The sequence below is a fragment of the Lissotriton helveticus genome, chromosome 1_1, assembly GCF_964261635.1.
Source record: "Lissotriton helveticus chromosome 1_1, aLisHel1.1, whole genome shotgun sequence".
Lineage (NCBI taxonomy): Eukaryota > Metazoa > Chordata > Amphibia > Caudata > Salamandridae > Lissotriton > Lissotriton helveticus.
This window is the reverse complement of record NC_136057.1, coordinates 699,481,533-699,503,356: the sequence shown is the minus strand read 5'-3', so window position 1 is coordinate 699,503,356 and position 21,824 is coordinate 699,481,533. Positions and strand designations below refer to the sequence as shown.

At 43.4% G+C, this 21,824-nt stretch overlaps 1 long non-coding RNA gene across 1 annotated transcript in view; it reads left to right on the top strand.

The window, feature by feature from the left end:
• Nucleotides 1-21,824, top strand: part of LOC144816056 (uncharacterized) — a 105,483-nt gene that overhangs the window by 59,379 nt on the left and 24,280 nt on the right. The gene's annotated exons all lie outside the window — the stretch shown is intronic.

The window sequence follows — 21,824 nt, the reverse complement described above, 5'->3', positions numbered from 1 at the left end:
ATTGAAACATCGCTCCAATAAGAGGGTGTGATCTTGTGAGGGCGCATGGTATTATACTACCAACTAGCAGGTATTTCCACGTCACTCTAACAAAATACGCATCTCACATACTTCAAGAACAGAGATCATATTTGGCCAATAACCCCCTCGGACCAGCCCAAGATCACATCAAACATACACCTGGGCATCTCTCATTCACAAGTCTTTCTGATACAAATTCGGATTTTGCCTCATTGGACTGGGACCTCGGTTTCCCTTACGGGTTCTGTGGTTTTGGACATGATCCCCAGCCCGCTTCCTCCAATCAAACTCTATTTGATTTGAAGTACACGTTTAAGAGATCAATGGCACGTGCGCCAAAGCCACTGCACTGCCCAGGGGCATACTGTCTGGGACTAGACACAAGTGAGAAAAAACTCCCACCTCAGGTGTGTTGAGATGTGAACCAGGAGAGCATCCCACTGCTACACTGAGTTTGGGTTTGTATTAATTCGCATGTATTATGGTTAAGATCATAACCACAACTACCAAAGTGCATAAAAGGCGTAAGAATCTCTCGTAACGGATATTAGAGAACTTCCTAGGGAAGAATTCATAAAAAAAGATTCGTGCGGCCAGGATAGATTCCGGGCATTCGGGCGCTCCCTGTAGGAGGGTGGCTTGAAACCATCATCACCGGAGTGCTAGGTCTCTGAATTCTGCACCCCGCTCCCCAATCTTGGGGGTGTGGCACTTCTACCCGCTCACAGGTGCCGTCCTCAGGTCGCCCCGGCTGACGTCCCCTGGCTGCTGCTGCAGTGGTTTCCACCAGCCCTTAAATACATTCTGAAGTAATCGCGCGTGCTCCGGGCTGGCGGGCTGCGCGGACGGAGCGCGCGCGGGGAGCAGAGCTGTAATGACTCCGCCAGCGGCGCCGGGCTCAGCCTGGGTTAGCCCGACGATGCCTCCCGCACACCTGGGACCGCACAGGGACAGGCAGAGGGAGGGGACGGGGCTCTCCAAGAGACGCTGGTTCTCCGCCCCTTCGCTTTTCTTTGTTTTCACACGTTCTCCCGGGAATTGCAACGTCCCTGTTACCGTTATAGAAAGGCGCGGCTCTTCACCTGCTTCAGCATACATTCAGCTATCGCCCAGAAAGAGGTCGCAAATGCAGCTATTGGGACTTCATCATTTTCGTGCTTTTTTGAAATGCACGTATCCATCCATGCTTAATCAATGCTGGCAGTTCCCTGAACAGTGCTCTTTATTTGGTGGAGAGCAAACATTTGTTTTCTGCCTGTACCTGTGCTGCTGGAAAAATCCGAGTGGCGCAAAAAGAACCAGTTGGTTGCAAATAAGCCAGTCCATTCAGCTGGAGCGCGATAAGTGTTATGTAGCCGCCGGAGGTTCACTTTGGAGCAGACTGTTGCAAATTACTAACGCATGGCGCGGGGATGCACCGTCATTTACAGACAGTAGATTTTCTACTGGAATGGTCACAACATTCATGTGACATGCAGTTTTACTTATAAAACCATAGCACACAAATTATATCGTGAGAAATCGGGTTTAAGCAAATAGTGATCATTTGCAGATCACCCAGTTATGAGCTAAGTTGTTTGTATCGTTTTAAAATCTTTTTTTCCATCACACTTCCGAATGATCAAAAAGTGGTTCATTTGTGGTTTCCAAATTCTGCCATATTTTGAAAAATGTGTAGAGTTTATTTACACATGTTTACATTTTGCTTTGTATTACAAAAAACGGACATCCTACAGCCTTTCCCTTCTCCCTTCTTCCCTTCTTTATCTGTACCTCAGCAAGATTGTCAGATAGATCATTTTACAAAATGCTTTCACTTTGCAGTTCGATACAAAAAAGCAATCATCAATGTCCATGTTGAAAGAATACAACATATTTTGACAGGTGACATATCCTGGTATTTGATTTTTGCTTTAAAAGCACCCCAAATGTGAACATATATACATATTTTTTAAAGGAATCTTTAATGCTCATTCACATTCTGAACTCTGGCATGGGTATATGGGGGTGCTGCAGCATCCCGCACCAACTTCTTCCAGTGACTAAGCAAAAAGTCATACATAGTCATATTCTTTTATTCGATTGCCACATATTATTGCAACCATAAAAAGTACAGAGAAAAAAGCATTACAGTTATACATGTTAAAAAAAGCCATATAAAAAGTTAAACGATCACATTAAAAAGAGAATAAAACATTGGCTAAAAGTGAGAATTACTCATAGTGACCTCGATATTTGATACAGGATTTTAAAAAATTTGCTACATACTTTGCTATAGTAGGAGAATTCAGACATTGCAAGTTTGAAAAAGCAAGACGACAAGTTCTTAAGCCGCTTGATCTTAATAGGGGCATGATCCAGACCTTCCTTGGGAAAGCATAACATTTACAAAAAAATAAAATGTGAATTGTTGATTGGGAAGAGACGTGACCGCAAGGACAAGGAATAATGATAGGGGACCAGTTTTGGACATTGGGAAAGGTTACAAGCCGGAAAAAAGAATTAAAACGGAATCTTGTTAGGAGGTACTTTTCATAGTTATTCAGAGGGAAGGTCAGATAAGGTTGTATGCCCAAATGAGTCTGTATGGCGATAACTTGTGAGTTTGTGGGTTTTGCCAATTCTACTGCACTTCGTAGGGCTCTAAAGTGGGACAAGCCCAGTTTTTTTAGATCTTTTCTTGAGATATCACTCATGCTCGTTGGGTCGTTGAAGAAGTTAGTGCGATCCATATCCCGGCAAAGGTTCCTGATGTAATCTAGCCAAGGTATTTTTTCCCAATTGGCAAGGGCTAAACAGTCTAAGATTATAGAACGCGTTAGGTGGCACTCCTCTTTTGTCCAAATACGGTGCCACAGAAGCATGGGTTGGCAGCGGATGGTGTCTGTAATAAAATCCATGCCTAGTTCAGTTAACGAGGCATAAGTTGGGGCACTTTGGGGTAGGGCCAACAGATATTTGACAAACTCATTTTCAATCGTTTGGAGTGCATTTATCAGACCATGTCCCCAAACCCCAGCACCATACGTTGCCACACTGTGGCATTTGGCATAATATATTGCGAGAAGTTCAGGTGGTGCAGGTTTCCCTAGTTTCCTTGAAAAGGAGACTAGGGCCGCTTTTGCTCTCGTGAAAAGCAATTTTTTGGTTGTCACTGCCTGCCGCCAACTCAGTGAATTGTCCACCGGGATGCCCAGATAGGGATAGACACGGGTTCTTTCGAGTTTGGTTTTGTCAACAAAGATAGGCTTAGGGTTTCTTACTTTCGGGCCAAAGTGCATGACAAATGTCTTTTTTATTTGATCTTAAGACCAAGAGAGTCCATGTAAAGACAATATTTGTTGAGCTGTGCTTGTAGTTGGATCAGTGTCCTAGCAAAAATGACTGAGTCGTCGGCATATAGCAACGTGGGTATAGGGCGTTGTTTGATTTGTGGGAGGTCCTGGCTCCCTTCTAACATGGCTGCCTCCAAGCCATTTGTGTACAGATTGAACAGGAAGGGAGCCAGTACACAGCCCTGCCTGACTCCTTTCGTGATTTTGAACGAGGAGGTGAGTTCTCCGCTAGTTCCATATCTGACTTTTGCGGTCGCGTCAGAGTAAAGTTCACGCAAAAAGGCTATCAGGGGAGGGTCGACGCCCATTTCTTCCAGAAGGGCCCAGAGTTTAGAGTGCTGAACGCAATCAAATGCCGCACTAAGATCGACATATACTAGAAATAAGTGGCCTTTTTTAGCTTTCACATACTTCCCTACCAGGAGAACAAGGTTCAGGGCCTGTTCGACGGTCCCAAGACCCTCCTGAAACCCGTATTGGAGATCGGTCATGGTATTGTTCGTATGGGCCCACTCTTGAAGACGTTCCAACAGCAGACGACCCGCTACCTTGCCCAGGGAATCCAGAAGGGAAATGGGTCTGTAACAGACCGGGTCATTCCTATCACCTTTTTTGAAGATGGGAAGGAGGATGGATGTAGACCAGGAATCGATAAGGCCCAAAGTTGTTGTCGCATTCAATACCTGGGTGAGTAGCGGGGACCATAGGTCGATGTTGTGAGTAAAAATATCCACCGGCACCCCGTCTGGACCGGGGGCCTTACCTGATTTTGACTTTTTTAGGGCCCTAATCACCTCTCCATGTTCACATTGGATTTTTAGAGGAAAGGTTTTTAAGTTCATTATAGGAGCGTTGGTAGGACTATCCTCAATTGGATTGTTTGTGGGTTCTCTAAAAATTCTTGAGAAGTGGGATACCCATTCTTCTGCTGTTATTGCAACGTCGAGATGTTGGGTGGACGATGAGTTTGACAGAAAGGGAGATTTTAACACTCTCCAGAAGGAGCCACTGTCCCTTGATCGACAGCTGAGGTGAAGTTGGGACCACAGATTGGCTTTAATATCTTTTGTTCGCTTGACTCTTTCTGCCTTGTAGAGTTTTCTTAGTCTTGCTATCTCTGGGCGATCTCTCGGGATGGTCTGGAGAGCTATCTTGAGGTTAGAGAGAGCTTTCCGACACTCGGTGTTAAACCAGCCCTCGCTCGTTGGTTTCCGGGCGGTTGTACGTGTTAGTTCCTCTTTTATCGCTCCCAGAATTCTACCAAAGCCGGCCAACACCGTTTGAGGGGATGAGCAGGGATCTAGGCAATCGTTGACAGAGCCGATAGCTTTTTTAAGAACTTTCTGAGTGACTGAATCAGGATCTATTTTGGCCCATTTCACAGTAAACCCGTTCAGTTTGTCCATACTTAGCAGTTCCTGAGTTAGAAGGTTTCTAGGATTTGTGTGAAGTGATACTGTTTGTAATTGCAGTGTGATTCTGTTTGGGTAGTGATCGCTGGAGCTATCTGTTCCTGTAGAGAATTTTACCAATTGGCCCTTTAGGTTCTGTGAGCAAAGGATGAAGTCGATTATACTAGACAGACCCCTACCATGGAATGTTGTGGAGAAGTCGACTTGAGGATAGACCAGCTGATTAGCATATTCTAGTTCCAGTGTGGCAAGACTCTCATTCAGAGAGCTTCCATTGGAGCTGTGAACAAAATGGGCCAAGGGAAAATCAAGCTCGTCGTTCAGTCCACAGTTTCCATTTCTATAGTTCGGGCAGAGTGGGATATTAAAATCGCCTCCCCATATGATGTAGTGGGGGAGAGACGAAGATTTATTCTGTTGTAGCTTTAAGCAGTTAGTAATTTCATTTATTGTCTGCTCACAGTCTGTGGGTGCGAGGTTGTTGTAGAGGTTTACCAAGAGGAAAGTAAATCTATAGTCAATTTGGATGCTTAAGATTTGGTAGCACATTTCTTCTTTAAGGATAGTGATTCGAATAGAGGGTAAGATGTTTGTTATATAAACCGTTAAACCGCCTTTGGGTCTTCCAAGCGGACCCTGGGAAGCTGCAACGAAGAAAGTTTTGAACCCAGCTAGGTGCACCGGGACCGTTGCCCAGGTTTCCTGGAGACAAAGGATATGATTCTGGTTAGTCATATCTGCCCAAGATTGTAAGCTGGTCTTAGAACGAAGGCCGGCAATATTCCAATAAAGGACAGATAGGAACAGGTCATTGGATGAAGGGGGATCACCCGCTTGGTTTTGTGGTGGGACTATAATTATGTTATCAGACGAGGTTGATTGGTTAGGATAAGTCCGGGTCACTGTAGGTGAGAGAGACCTAAAGCCCTCATTCGAGAGGGGGATCTGGCCAGAAGGAATTTCAGAGTCCACCGAAGCAGGATCTGTGCAGACAGTGAGACTAGGTACAGGTAGTGAAGGTTGGGGACTGTTAATATTTGGAAGTGAGAGGGTTCTATATGGTGGTGGATTTGTCAACACTGGCGTTGTGGGCGGTGGGGGAATAAAAAATCTCCAGGGCTGAATCTTGTGCTTTGGAATGGTTAACGGTCAATCGACCATTTCCAAACAGTCATACCTATTTCTTATGGGGAAACCTTGCCAGCCCACCAGAGGAGCCTGTTCTCTGTTAGAAAGCCATGGGCGAGACAGCCATTCTCTGCTAGTGTTTCTCTGAGGAAGCCAGGGTCCCTCCTGATCCCAGGGCCTCTCCAGTGAATGCTCCCAATTTAAGGCCATTGGATTTGAGTTGTTATATTGATTGATGTGTTTCGGAGGGTAGAAAAAGGAAAGACGACAAGCATCAATCCCCCCACTCTTTGCTAGAGCTGGCCATGAGCAGATATGGTCGACAGTAATTGGGTCTTCACAGTTCACTATTATGCAGTCTCCCTGTAGGGTCTTGGGTTCTGTACCTATCCACGATACCCTGCGCACTGTGGATATTCTACTAGTATAGGCGGATTGTGTAGGCCTATTGATGTTAAGCCATTGTAAGACCTTGTTTTGGAGGGACCAAGATGGTTCCTTCACCGCTTCTGGGAGTTCCGGGACCCCTGTGAGAATAATGGTAAAGGGGGACGCTTCTCGTGGAAGATGGAACGGGCGTCTGGACTTATAACCCCTTTTTCAATCGCCTAGTGCATTTATCATGGCGGGCTGGGGAAATAGGGATGGAATTGGTCTCTGGGGTTGTGGCTGAGCAGGGCCTTTATCAGAAGTATGCTGGGTTATTGCAGATTGGGAGGGAACTGGTTGTGCTAGGGAATTAGTCAAGGCTGTATCTGTTAAGGCACTGCCAGGGTTAGGATTGGGAGGGGCAGACGTGTTAGGCTTCTTGAGGTTTCTTTGTGTAGTTTGTGGTGCTTGAGCGTTTGTAGTTTTGGGTTCAAGAGTGTTTTTCGAACCACCTTGTGGATTAAAGCTTAAAGGGATTGCCTTGATAGCCCCTATATTAGGTTGGTTTATGCTAAGCTGGCTAGATGGTTTTTGAGTCAGCTTTGCCAGTTCTTTTTCAATAGCCATAATGCTACGTTCTAGGGGTTGGAGATGGTGTTTTAGGATTTCCCTAAAGCTTGCCAGAAGATGTGAATTTGTACTGCAGTGACGACATGGTTCCTCGGCGTTATCTCTGGTCATATGAGGTAAGTTTGTATTTGGGGGATTTGATCTAGTTGAGTTGGTAGGTGGAGTCTTGGTGTTTCTTTGTTTGTCTTTATTGTGCTTAGGAACGGCACCCTCCTTAGCCCCCATGTGTTGAGGACCTGTATTTGGTTCCTGGGACTGCAGTAACTGGAGATCAGGAGTCATTTCTAAATTCCCTAAGGTGACTGTGTCTAGAGAAAGGTTAGAGACAGAAAGGTCTATTGATCTTGGGATGGAGTTAATCTCTGCTGAGACAGTTGGCTGTTGTTGCAGTGATTGTGTTAATACTGGTGATTGTGTTAACGGGGGTAAATCTGGCGGCTGGTTGAGGGGGGATCGAGCTAGAGCTATGGGTCCCAATGACGACCTTCTAGCAATAGCGAGGTCATATGAGACTCTTCGCTCTAGAAGGGATATGCTTTGGTCAATGACTTCATTAGTCCGAGTGATGAACCGATCAATGGGGCCAGTAGGGAGAGCGTTAGCCTTAGCTGTCTTGCTTCTAGTCTCTCTTGTCATGATGAAAGTATCTAGGACTCTGGCTAGAGGAATACACAGAGTCTACCATCAACTGTAACAGTACCTGATCCGTCGAGGTGAGTAATGCTTAATGCAGAAACCAAGGGGAATGGCCCAGCCCAGCCTAGCTTCGCCCGGCGCGCTCCCGCGACGCGGGCGATGACGGCAATTTCAAGCGCCTCCTGACGCGTGCCTGCTGTGTCCGCCGCTATGCCCTCCGGGAAGAGTAGTCCCCCGCTCGGCGGCCGCTTAGTTGGATTCGCGGCTGCGGGGGGACTACAGGGCAGGACCAGCGTCAAGGTAGGACACAGCGAGTGATTTCACAGCGGAGCACCCGCTCCAACGCTGCAACAGACGAAAATGGGAAGAACAGAGCACCCGCTCCACCGGCGATGACGGCAATTTCAAGCGCCTCCTGGCGCGTGCCTGCCGTGTCCGCCGCTATGCCCTCTGGGAAGAGTAGTCCCCCGCTCGGCGGCCGCTTAGTTGGATTCGCGGCTGCGGGGGGACTACAGGGCAGGACCAGCGTCAAGGTAGGACACAGCAAGTGATTTCACAGCGGAGCACCCGCTCCAACGCTGCAACAGACGAAAATGGGAAGAACAGAGCACCAAAAAGTCATACAAATCCAATCTGCCTTGTACTTCTTTTCAGAGAAAAAAAAATCACCAAACTCAAACATATATTTAGAGAAAGCCAATTAAGAACAAGACCAGGGTAAAGAGTGTGAGGAAAGGTAAGGAGAAGAAGGGGATGCAGAATGAGGTATTGAAGGTCCAACACGAGAACAGAAAGCACTCCAACTTAACCACCACTTCAGATGTCTCTCTATATTCCCATCATGGCCATTATAGACATTCTAGAGAATCAGGTCATAACAACAATAATGTATCCCACCTCAAAATCCTAACTTTGTGTGAAAATACATCATTGGTGTTCCACATGTTTTCTAGGAAAGAACGGGCTCAGTCAATTTGAGAAAATATGTGTTTTCTCTTCCAGCACCACCCTTAAGTGGACCAGGTACAAGAGGGACTGTGGAAGCTCCAAAGTTCAAAGAGTGTCTCGCACCTCAAAAAATTCTCTCCTCCTAGCTTGCATCCTACTGCTCAAATTTGCATTATAATAGTTCTCTGACACTTGACCTAGAAAGCGTTTTTAAGAGGTGATCTCTTCTTCAGTGTTGGCTCACACAAAGGTGCTAAAGGTGACAATAGTGGTCTGCCACCTGTTGCATGTCGGATATTAGAAGGCCTGGAAGACAACCTATATGCTCATTCCACCACTTTCATGTTTGTGGGTAAAACTCTATTCACCTATTCTGAATCTTCAAACTTACAACATCTGCCCCCAACACAGCCTCCAAAGGCATCACTTGAATCAGCAGTGACTTTGACTACTTCTTGCTGGCATGCACTTGTACTGAGAATCCATATAAATCCGATGGTAAATCTCCCTTATGCCATAGAGACTTCTATCCAGGGACTTTTGATATTTTTGGAAGTTTTATGACTTGTTCCAAAGAGTATTTATGAATAATAGTTGAATCACTTCATCACTTTTCATTAGGGACCTAACATGGGCGAAGGTGCATGTGCAAAAGACCTATACATGTCAGGCATGGCATGTGCAACAGTTGTGCGGTATACTGTGGCCTTTCCATTCATCATGGCATGTTGAGGGACAACAACTGTGAGACTCTGGGATTCGCGTAGTTTCTCCGCAGTCTGCAGTTGCCTAAAGCCATCTTGAATTGCCACCAGCTGGGAACCACGTCTTGGCATGCTGTGAATATACAGAGCGGTTTAAGGAGGTTGGGCTTTAAAATCCTTCAAGCCTAAGTTTGTGATGTTGAGCGTTAACACGGCGAACCACTTTTGCTCCAGTTTCCTGCTTGGTACATGGCTTTATGAATAAACTACAGTGAGGTGTGTTACATTAGACCCTCTGCCTACTGGTCAATCCTGGTTGGACTTAACCATTTTAATAGTTTGTGTGCCCTTTCTTATTTTCTCCTCAACCCTCTTCCACCTCTTAGGCAATGAGAAACTGTTACAAACAGGGGGACAATGTTGGTGTCCCTGAGGTGTATTACGGTCCCAAAACTGCATCCTAGGACCCTACAAATGTGAGTTGCCTATAACACTGTAAATATTTTGTTTTGGAAATTATTGTGTAAAAAGTCAAAACTCAGTTAAATGGTCACTTTCATAGAGAGAAAATGCTTTAGAAAAAAACTCTATACAGCTCACTTCTTAATGCTGACCCCATCAAACATGTTTGCTTCTTCCTGTATGTTCTCTCCCTAAATGTAAAACATTCTTTTGTGACCACAACTCTCATGACCACAGTTTTAAAAACATCAGTATGTCTTCTTTTGGGAACAAGTAATTTCACGAAAAATAATGATCCCATCACTACAAATGGAGGCCTCTTACTAGGAGCATCTAGAAAAAACAAGGGGGACCCTAATGGTAGCTGTGGACCAAGGGTGTGAATCAATTTTCTGAAGAACAACGGTCCAAAGCAATTCAAAAGATACAAAGTAATAATATACAGACCATAATGGGATACTATATATTTATCCAAGTCCAGCCGGACAAGGAGTTTATTTTTAGAATAGTCGTATGAATTTTAACAACTCGATACATGAGTAGGATCTCAAAAATGTAAGGCACACTCCTGTGCCATACTCAAAACAAGCAAAGCTTAGTGAAAAGAAATAGAAAAATAGTTCAATTTAGAGAAAGGAAATTTACACAGGCAGAGAAGGAGAGAGCTAGCTGGACACTTTTAAGATCAGTGTTACAAGTGATCTCCAGAGTAGTACATACAGCCAGTAATACACAATGATTTCACTGTATGGCTACTTTAAAAGGTCGATGTTTTGATCCCGTGCTCTGAATTAAATTGGGATCATCATCAGGACTGTACACATTTGTTATGCCTGGGAGAAACAAAATATCGCCTGTAAGGTAGAAAACAGGGAGAAAGAGAGAGTTTCAAAAGACTTTTTAAAAAAAAGGAAAACGTGAGAGGTCAGCGTCCACACAGTACACTAGATTTTTGACAATGATCGGAATCGCAGTGAACAACTACTATGGTGCTGAACAGCATGCGGTTGGCAGTTGTGAAATTTGAAAGCATTTGTAAGTATACGTTATCGAATATGAAAAAGTTCCTGGAGAGGCATAGCTCTAAGAGCTGTAGAATGAACAATGTTGGGACCTTATGTGGGCGGGGACGGGAGTCAAGAGTTTTTTGGATGACCAGAAGTGCCATTGTCTGGGGGATGTTTGTGTAGAGCGACTCTACATCCATTGTGCAGAGGGTATTATATGAAGGGTCAAAGGGATAGTGTTGTACCAGATTAATCATTGCCATACTATCCCTTACGTAGCAGGCAGTCAGAGGCACAAATTCCTTGATGAAGAAATCGACATAGGCTCCTGAGGGTTCTAAGATAGAGCCTCAGGCGGAGACAATTGGTCTACCCGGGGGATTGTCAAGGTTTTTGTGCACTTTGGGAAGAGTGTAAATTACAGGTAAGCGGGACGTTTTTACATTAAGAAAGTTGAATTCTTTTTTACTCAAAAAGCCTTCAGCGCAAGCATCTGACGTGAGTTTGAGTATGGTTTCTTGAATATCCTTGGTGGGATTCCTTGGTAATCTTTGGTAATGGTCTGTATTACCCAATTGTCTAAGGATTTCCGCTTTATAGGGGTCTATGTTCTGAAGAACAATACCGCCTCCCTTATCTGCACTTTTGCCGAATCGCTCTGACTCCTGTTGGCTCCAATTTCACAACTGCCATTTTCACTCTGTGCGTTGCACCGCACCCACGCAGCCCTGAGGAATTCGGACCTCTTAACCTCACCAACGACCATGGAAATTTCACTAGATTATGTGAACTCTCACTTCGGCCGACGTTTCACCGTCACGCCGTCTAGCCCCGGAGTGGCTATTCACTGCGATTCCGATTACTGTATCGTTTTGTGGTCGAGTGTGTCTGACCTGTGGACGCTTTCAAATTTCACAACTGCCAACCGCATGCTGTTCAGCACCAAAGTAGTTGTTCACTGCGATTCCGTTGATTGACAAAAATTCACTGCGATTCCGATTACTGTATTGTGTTGTGCCCGAGTTTTTCTGACCCGTGGGTGCTTTTAAATTTCACAACTGCCAACCGCATGCTGTTCAGCACCATAGTAGTTGTTCACTGCGATTCCGATCATTGTCAAAAATCTAGTGTACTGTGTGGACGCTGACCTCTCACGTTTTCCTTTTTTAAAAAAAGTCTTTTGAAACTCTCTCTTTCTCCCTGTTTTCTACCTTACAGGCGATATTTTGTTTCTTCCAGGCATAACAAATGTGTACAGTCCTGATGATGATCCCAATTTAATTCAGAGCACGGGATCGAAACGTCGACCTTTTAAAGTAGCCATACAGTGAAATCATTGTGTATTACTGGCTGTATGTACTACTCTGGAGATCACTTGTAACACTGATCTTAAAAGTGTCCAGCTAGCTCTCTCCTTCTCTGCCTGTGTAAATTTCCTTTCTCTAAATTGAACTATTTTTCTATTTCTTTTCACTAAGCTTTGCTTGTTTTGAGTATGGCACAGGAGTGTGCCTTACATTTTTGAGATCCTGCTCATGTATCGATTTGTTACAATTCATCCGACTATTCTATAAATAAACTCCTTGTCCGGCTGGACTTGGATAAATATATAGTATCCCATTATGGTCTGTATATTATTACTTTGTATCTTTTGAATTGCTTAGGACCGTTGTTCTTCAGAAAATTCTTACTAGGAGCAGACAACCTATTTACTGTTCTTTTGCCAACAGTTTTAAAACATTTTGGAAGCATCTCCTCCCTGAACCCAACATTCCTCTGAAATAGTTGACCATAACTTTCACATCTGCTCACAGCTAAGAGAAGCTTGTGTATTGTACACAGTGAACATTAATCAGAGGGAACATTGGTCTCAGCCCTCACCAAAGGTCTAGAATGAGTCAGCTATAGTCCCAACAAACAGCCCGTGATTGGGCGTGGTATTCATAGCAAGCTAAAGCAAGATGGGAAGAGGCGAGCAGATAGCACCAAAGGATATTGCATCCCTGCCATGGAAGAGTTCTTCATCTTTAACAAGTACACTAGCCACATCGGGATGTCAGAGCTCCTCCAACACCCCACCATATAGTCCCCACGAGTCACCACTGCAAGCTGGGGTCTGTATCAAGGACATTTTTGAGAGAATCAACAGAATAAGGAGGAGGAGGCCATAGGACGATAGACGACAGAACAGCCCTTCTCCAACTCCAAAAGGGATTATTTCTGCTCCAAACAAGCTGTTGTGCTACAAAGAAGCTGGTTTGGGCATTGATTCCCTCACTCTGCCCCAGGTTCCAATGCCTTCGTTTCCCAGTAGGACTGAGTGGACTTGGAGGAATTGAAATTCAGGGTGCTGGCTGCAACATTGGGAAATTCAAAGACTTTGTGAACCTCATCTCAGCATTGCTGTTGCTTGAATGAGCAATGAGCTTACATAAAGCTAGGCGATGGATAGGAAGGACCGGGGGCACAATGATTAGCAGTGGGATGACTCTAGTGCTACTCATTTGTACATAGTTGAGCCAGGCATCCCATAATGTGGGCTCCGAAGTGTTTTGTAATAGTTTGAAAAATGCTTTCTGAAAAAAAGTATTCACACTTTAGGCAACGAGCTCCTTTAATCCTACTCTGGAAACATAATCTGTCTCTTTGAAATCTCAAGGAATAGAGCAGCATTGCTGCAGATACACAAACTAAGTAGCTAGCTTAAATAAAGTTAAATAGTTTACAACAGCATGCCAACCAACTGAATAATTCACGTGGTTCATAAAAATAATTTGCTCTAATTTTGACAGATATCAGTAGATGTGACAACATGACTGAATTTATCCTGCAGAAAGACTATAGAAAAAAGATTAAAACCACACTTGTAATTTGTATGTCATACTTACGAGGTTGACAAAAGCAGTTTCATGATAATTGCCACCACTTCATTTATATCATGAGGCTCTCTGACAGGTACACACACAGCTTCCTATTCGTTCTAACGCAGGCAGCTTCTTAGAGGCAAACTTTTCCACTTAACTGAGGCATATGGTGGTTTGGTAAGGAAGTGAAACGGGCCAGCTTCTCAGTTGTAATCAATAAATGGACTTTATACAATCAAAAACCGTTGAGGTATGCTAGAGAGCAGATGCGTTCTTTTACCCGGCGGGCCTTTTTTTCGTGTTTAAATTTTTTATTGAAATTTATATAATGAAAAAACAATACATATATTATAATAACTGTATGCATTGTCATACAATATATATATATATATAAGAACATTGTTATACATAGGCGTATGGTAAAACTTTCTGAATAATTAATCATATTATATAATTTAATAAAACATGAACATATAAATGCAAAGACAAATATTTGAATTTATATTGAGGGCATAAAAGATGGAATTAAGGGAAGGGGGAAGAGAAAGGGAAGGAAAGAAAGGATCATAAAAGACAGCAAGAAGTGAAAAACGTACAAATATGAAGCATAATGCAATATGAGTATGTTCCAAGGAAAAGAAGAATACACTCATAACAAAGTAAAGATGCTGATTCAAAAAAAGAGAAAAAGTAATATTCTTTGATGGAGACAACATTAAATACATTACATTATACTACAGGTATATGACTATATTGTCACGGAGCCAAGGGAAATAAAGTAGGAAAAGGAATTACGAGATAAGAATAGAAAAGATAATGAAATAGATAATATAGAGAAATGTGCAAACAATAAATTAGAACAATAGGTATATTATGCAGAATGAAACCGTAAGCAGAGAAGCACACATGAATAAATATATGTATTAAAAGATATATAATTACATGTAAATGCTCTGGTGAGTAGCTATTAAAAACAACAACAAGCAGTAGATAAATACAATGTGTGTTAGAATTTATAACCACCAATAATTAATAATGAGTGAGAGTAAGAGGAAATAGAAATGAAATTACTGCGTAGATGGGTCATTAACGTTAGCATCAGTATTTGAAGCTAGAAAAGGTGACCATACTCGAAGAAAGAGATCAAATTGATCCTGTATGTTGTATATAATACGTTCGTAGGAAGCTGTTTGGATCATGGCCACCATCCATGTTTCTTGTGATGGTGGTTGAGGCGATTTTCATTGCCGTAATATACAAATTTTGGCTGTGGCTAAGACTGTGTGTAAGAGTCTGGCTTGTGGTTTAGAAAGTGACTGTGATTGACGTGTATCACGCAGAAGAATGGTAGCAGGAGAAAGTGGAATTTGTAGAGGCAAAAACTCTGTCACAGATGCCGCTATCGTCAGCTGATAAGTTTCTGCAACAAATGGGCAGCATGGGGATACGGTACACTCAGATTTGGTTGCTCTCCATCTTTTGGAGCACAGACCAGGACATTGACTAATAATCTGGGTAGAATGGAATCCGAGAACAGGCATACACTTCCCCTGGGCTGACACTGGTGAGGGAGCAAACAGTGCTGATTGTACCAGGCTTGCTTTTTGTAAAGCCCTGCCCTGCTACTCCTAGCAATGTTTGGATGTTGCAAAAGCAGGTCTCGCTTGCCTTTGTGATATATTTATGATGAGCCAGGTAAGGCCTAATGGCACCATACTGGTGCTGCCTTGAAAGACATCTAGGGACAATGTCTTATATATAAAGGAGGTCCTAATACACATGGGAGGGGACTCTAAGAGACCCGCACAACATTAGGGACACATGCTCCACAAATGTCTCTGTCAGGCTTGTACTCCCACATTTATTAGAAACAACAATTTGAGATAAAAATGGCACAGGCATTCTAGAGAGAGTCCAACCACAGAAAACAGATAGGAGAATAAAGGAGCATGATTAACTCATATCAGAAAACTTTAACAAGGAAGAATCAGACCTGATCAGATGAACCAGAAGATGACACCTATTAAAATGGAAAGTTACAGATAGAACAATATGACACAAAATGTAAGCAAAGAGAAAATGTAAGATCTATGAATTGGAAAGAAAGATTTACTGACATTGTGAAGCAAATAAAGGGGTGTGATGATTCAATTAAATGACCAAACACCTAGAAAACTGAACTACAACACCCACAGTAAAGAGCAGAGTGTTTCTAAAGGGGATACTCATTGTATCATAATGGACACAGGGAATTGATTATTGGGTTTGTGTTGTGTGACATAATTGGGAAGACAGATTGAATGAGTGAAGATTTTTGAGGCTTAGAAGGCCACCCTGGATTCAACGGAGGCCAGCAACAGATATAGTCACAGCTCAGCAAATGCAACACAGTAGAAAAAAAACACACCATGCATTTTGTATTCAGGATGACTAGGTAATGCAGGCATCATTTTAGGTTTATTAAGAGTCACAGAGAAGGAGTAGAATTATCAATAGTTTAAAAAGGATATTGTAACATTTATTTTTACTGAGCAATGTAGGTAGCGGCTGTGGACATGAAGGTGTTGTGGAACAGGACACCAAAATCTGGGATAAAGTATAGGCTAGCCGTTTCCATTTTCGCTACATTTCCTTAGCTGTAAACTCCCTATTTTAACCTCTGCAAATATTATGATTATTATCCTTTGGTGGTCTGTGGGGTCTGTTTTATTATCATCATCATCATCATTTTCTAACTAAAAAATACAGCAGACCCATACATCATGGTATAATGCAGTAACATGCATTCTCATAAAATGTATTAAATGGGATACAAATGACGAGGACTTTATAAAGTGAACACAGACTTTCAAATAATCTAAAATATTGATTTTTAGATCATCATGCTTGGGAACTGGTTGGGTCCTCAACTGGGATTCAAATGTGACAACTGGGCCCTTTTACATGTCATGTCATGGAACCATCTTAACGTTGTACCCAAAACTTAGCACCAAGTGCAACCCTTCAGTATTTGTTCCTCACGGTAGGAAGGAAACTTTTACGAGGTTGGCTCAAAGAGGTAATCTGGCAAGAGACTCAGAATTCAGCACAACACAATATTAATGTCCAGCCAGTGCTTAGTAAGTATTTTTTTCTTAACACAGCAAAATGCTGCACATGAAAAGATAAATGAGGATGGAAATGCTCCCCAAAAAATATTACAGACTTTTTACAATGCCCAACCCCGGCTACATACCTTGATAGAGGGGTTATCATCAATAATTCACTGCATTTGGCTCTAGTAACAGGTTATCACAATAAAGAAGGAACTGCCTATTGACAATGAATGATTTCTACTACAACAAGTTTCTACCTATTGGCAAGGTGTTCTCTAGGTAATCAAACATTATCTAGAAAACATTTTCAAAAGAAGGCAGCCGCCTTACCCACACTTAGGCTGCTCCTTCTTGAGGCCCTGGTTTTCCCACATGGAGTTGCCGCCTGACTCATGGTCTCAGCTCCTGGGTGTACTAACACATAAAACACATACACCCTGCCTGACAGTACAAAACTGGCAACCACACTGTATGGTTGTGCTTGTTGGTGGGGAGCTTTTCTGCGGATCCGCACAGAAACAATGAACTGCGAGCCACACCGTGACTTCTCTGCCCAGCCAAGCACCATTCAGCTATTCTCCTCATCTCTGTTGACCCGGTCCACCCTCCACAGCCACATCCTTCTGGTCCTCATGAGGCAAGGACAAAGAAGCAGAACTATGAGAGTCCTGACTGGGGACTATAGATGAGTTTTTCAAAGGTGAAAAACGGCAAACATTTCCACAGTATTTCTGAACCTGTTGAATGCAACTGAATTAACTCAAAGCTGTCAATTTTCATTTACCTATAACTATTAACTGTGCTGTCAGGGCTGATTTCTTTTTTCACCACACACTTCTTCGGCTTAACCAAGAATCCTGCTGAACATGAACAGGGTTTTCTCCACCTGGGCCACTGACAGAGTTGCAGGGCGGGCATTCACCAGACAGTCTCTGCAAAGTAGGACTTTGACCATGAACATCTCTGCTTTTCTTGGGGAAATGAGATTTGGCAAGCATTTTGGTGAACCCCCAGTAGGAAACATGTCCTTAAATGGTGTATGTGCTTATTTAATTGTTTTATCAGAATGGAGAGATTGATTGTGAGAAACTGGCCTGGTATGTGATGTCCACTTATGTAGGTGGGCACCCTGCACCAGTCCAGACAACCCTTATGGTGATGTAAGAGGTCTTAGACAACCTTAGAAAGCTCTCTAAGTGGTAGATGTGGGGAGCAGCCTTCAGGCTTAGTCCAGAAGGAGTGTAAAGCAGTTTGTTTTACCAGAATGCAATATGTATTTATCATATAATACTTTTGAAAACATAGAAATATCTCCTACTTGGAGATATGCACAAATCACAAAATACTTTGCATAGATACACAGTAAATGACACAGAATATATAGTGGACCCCAGGGGGACACCAAATCATACACAAAGAAAGTGGTATAAGAACCTCAACTCGGTTCAAGACAATGTCGAGAGGATGTGGAAATGCTGGGGACACAAGGAAACACCTCTGGTGAGTGACTAGGATCCCCGCGGAGAGTGTGTGCAGTGTGGAAACACAACCGCGTGCTGCATACAAGTCTACGGGTAAATTGCAGTTGGATTTTTAAAGATTAAGGACCCTTCCCAGTGGACCATGAAGAAACCCCGTGGAAGATAGAAGGTTGGAAAGCCACCCCACCCTTGGATACCCTAGTACCCACGTTCCCTACAACAGGGAAGCCAGGTGCATAGGTGTGATGTGGTATCAGAAACTGCAGTCAAACCCAATGGAGGACTTCAAGAAAGTGCACCTGCTGAAGAAGGAGAAAGTGTTCGGTGGAATCTGAAGGTGGATTCTTGATAAGAGGTACCTGCAAGAAGAGGGGACATAGTCTATGTTACTCAGGAGTGACCAGGAGACTTGGAAGACGAATGCCCTCCGATGTCGGATGTTGCAGGAGAGATGACGATGACCTGGACTCTGCAGCTGTAAGGACCAGGCAATGTTGAGGAAGACCAGAAGCCATGCATGAGCTATCCCATGTCGGATGTTGAGTGCTGAGGGGTTGATGTCCATTGGGGTCACCAAAAGCCTTGGAAAATGCAACGAACGCAAAAGTCCAAGAAGGTGCAATGCCGGGACAAGCATGCTCCAGGGGACTCACCACAAGCAGGGGATCAGGGCAGGCCTGAGCAATCAGGGGAGCCCAAAGAAGCAAAAATGACCCTCAACAGGACCCACAGGCCAGTGGCACTGGAGTCGCAAAAGGACCTCGAGTAGCTCACCAAAAAATGCAGGCCACAATACAAACAATGCGATGTGGACAAAGACTTTGGTCACTGGAGATGCTCGAGGATGGGGTTAGTTGGAGCCCGAAGATCTTGGTGGAAGGAAGCCAAGAAGCCTTTGCAACTCCAAGTTTATGCTGTTCACAGGGGTTCAGTTATTGCAACTCCCACAAAGGATACTGTCCTCAAACTTGGTGAGAGGGCAGAGCACCCCTTGGGAGCTGTGGAGAAGCACCATCTGTGTTGCAGAACCTTACGGCGTCCGGAGGAGCTCAAGATCAACAGACCGATTGACTTATTTACGGTGCCTGCGAATGTAGGTAGGTGACTCCTTTGCTTCAAGGGAGATTCCTTCAGGTGTCTTTGATGTCCACAGGCTCTGGGAGGCACAGCCACAAGTTATGCTTCAGTCCATAGGGGTCCTCTGGGGTACCTATGCCCCGGGTATCTTAGTACCGTATACTAGGGACTGATAAGAGAACCCCAGTATCTAATCTGGGATGTACCTAAGTACTCACCACAACAGTTTAAGGGAGAAAGCAGATAGATTTGGGTCCTGATTAGCAGGATCCCAGTCAGACTAGTCAATCACAGCTTAGCACCAGGCAAAAAGTGAGGGTAACCATAAAAGAAGATCCCACTTTCCTACACTGATCCATCAATATTCTTTAATATATTTTCATAAAGTCCATTCATGATTACAATTTACAGGTTGCACAGTTTTAACTTGTAATAGCTACAACAGCCACCACATATTCATGACACTTTCACTTCATCTAGGCTTATGAATGGTATAAGTTTGTTTTCACAAGATGTGGTTCAAGCATTTAAAAGACAAGGGTGAGTTAGGGCCCAGCCACGGGGTGATCATCCTACCACTGTCCTTCACTCACTCATTACAGGCAGAACATAAACACTCACCTGCAAGATGTGGTTACAGAGGGAAAGGTGGCATATAGAGACTCAAGAACTGATAAAAAAAGCAAAATGGATACTCTGTCCACTGAAGGGAGTGGCTGTCTACATAGAAAGAGTCTCCAGGGTAGCATTGACACCATACAGGAAGCTGTAAGCCACTGTCATGCAAGCTCTGTGTGTGAAACTGCACCCTCTCTCACACACACCCAGCCAGAACACCCGAAACAAGTTTCCAATCAGGGCATGACTTTTTAATGTTAAAGTCAACAAGGGGACCACAAGTAAATCAGCATAGGAACTCGGGTAGCATACTATTTCAAAACAACAGTGGTCCCATGCATGGAGTGATATATTTAGAACAATAAATATAGACACAGTCGATTCTATATTCAAACTGACATGTCCAGCCGGACAGAGGTCTCAATCTTTACTTCAATCAAAAAATGCACGGAAAAGAATTCCTTCACAGATCAACGTAGTGGGGCACAAGCCTTTACCCAGACACATACAGATCAATACAGTGAGGGAAACACAAGACAAAACAGGGCTTTTAAGGCAAAAGCTGCAGTTTTCTGGAGTATTACAAATGAACAGAAATTTTAAACTGACACCTTCACAAATATGTAGCATATAAATCACGTTATTTTTGCATAAGGTGTACAAAAAGGTCGACGGCGTTTCAGTCCCACTAGAGAGTCATGGGGACCTTCATCAAGACATTATATTAATGCCTATTGGTTGAAAGCCTCTATTGCCTAAGAGGGGGAGAGAAAGGAAAAGGCATATACATTTAGTAACAAAACCTCACACTACATGGTGTAATGGGTGACTGTTGGTTTGTGACACCGTGGTATGACCCGAACTGTGAGAGTGGGCAAGACGACTTACAGTCTGCAGTACTGGGATGTGAATTGGGGGCACGTTGGATCTGCACCGACTAATGGCAGGTGAAGAGGCGAAGTTTAAGGTGCCGAAGCAGTGCGGACGGAAGTTACAGCTGGTTCACTATCAACAAGGTTATATCAATGAATAGCATTAAAACCAGCGCGTTGGTGTCAAACTGTTGGTTTGACTAAAGTGATATGGCAAAAACAGATAATAAGCCTCAAGGTGAGGACTTGGAACAAGTGAAAGGGTCATAAAGGCATAATAACGGAGTGGTGAGACAAAGGGGTCAAGAAGTGAAAGTGAAAACGGCGCGGTGTATTTCAAGCAAGAACCATAGTACAAGTAAATACGATGCAGTGTATTTCAAGCAATAAACAAAGTGCGAGTTTTAAAACAATAGCGAGGACGGCACGGTGACAGTGAACTGAGTATTGGGAAGCTTACCGAGGGGGGAAAGGAGAGAGAGGTAAATATCGCCTCGGTTGGCTCGGGATAGGAGCAGTTATTGACCGTTTGGCGAAACGGAAGTATTGTACCTTTGTGTCTTTCAGCTCCCTTGATATCAGTGCCATATTTATTCCTACCAGTGAGGTTCCGTAATTCTCGCGTCTGACTCCATTTTGTTCTGTGCCACCATTTTGTGTTGCCTTCACGTAGGCCTGTAAAGGTAACCTGGCGAACGAAGTGGCCTGGCCTTCTTAGTTCATGTATACATTAACTAGGTTTCTTTTTGACTCTGAAATGAACTATAAGAAACTGATCTCTTCACCTGAAACTGACCTCGCAAAGCCAATTTCCCTGATTGATCTTTATCTGAGATTGCCAATCAATGTTCAGGACATCGTTAACTTTTTAGTTTCCTTTCACATGCTTTATCTTGTTCAGCATTGTTACTGTTTCTTTTTTATGTTTCTTCATTACATGGGTTATGCTTTCAATTATAAGTTTGTCCGGCTTGTGGACATTCTTATAATTAACTTTTGGGTTGGGAAACTGTAAATTGAGTTTTTGCTATGTGACACTTTGTTTTGAAAATGTATCTTATTGGCTAGAATTTTGTGCAGTGGGTGTACATTTATAATGTGAATATTGGGTATAAAAGGAGACGTCTCACCTTAGTAAAATGAGCAGTCTCCTGAGAATTTATAC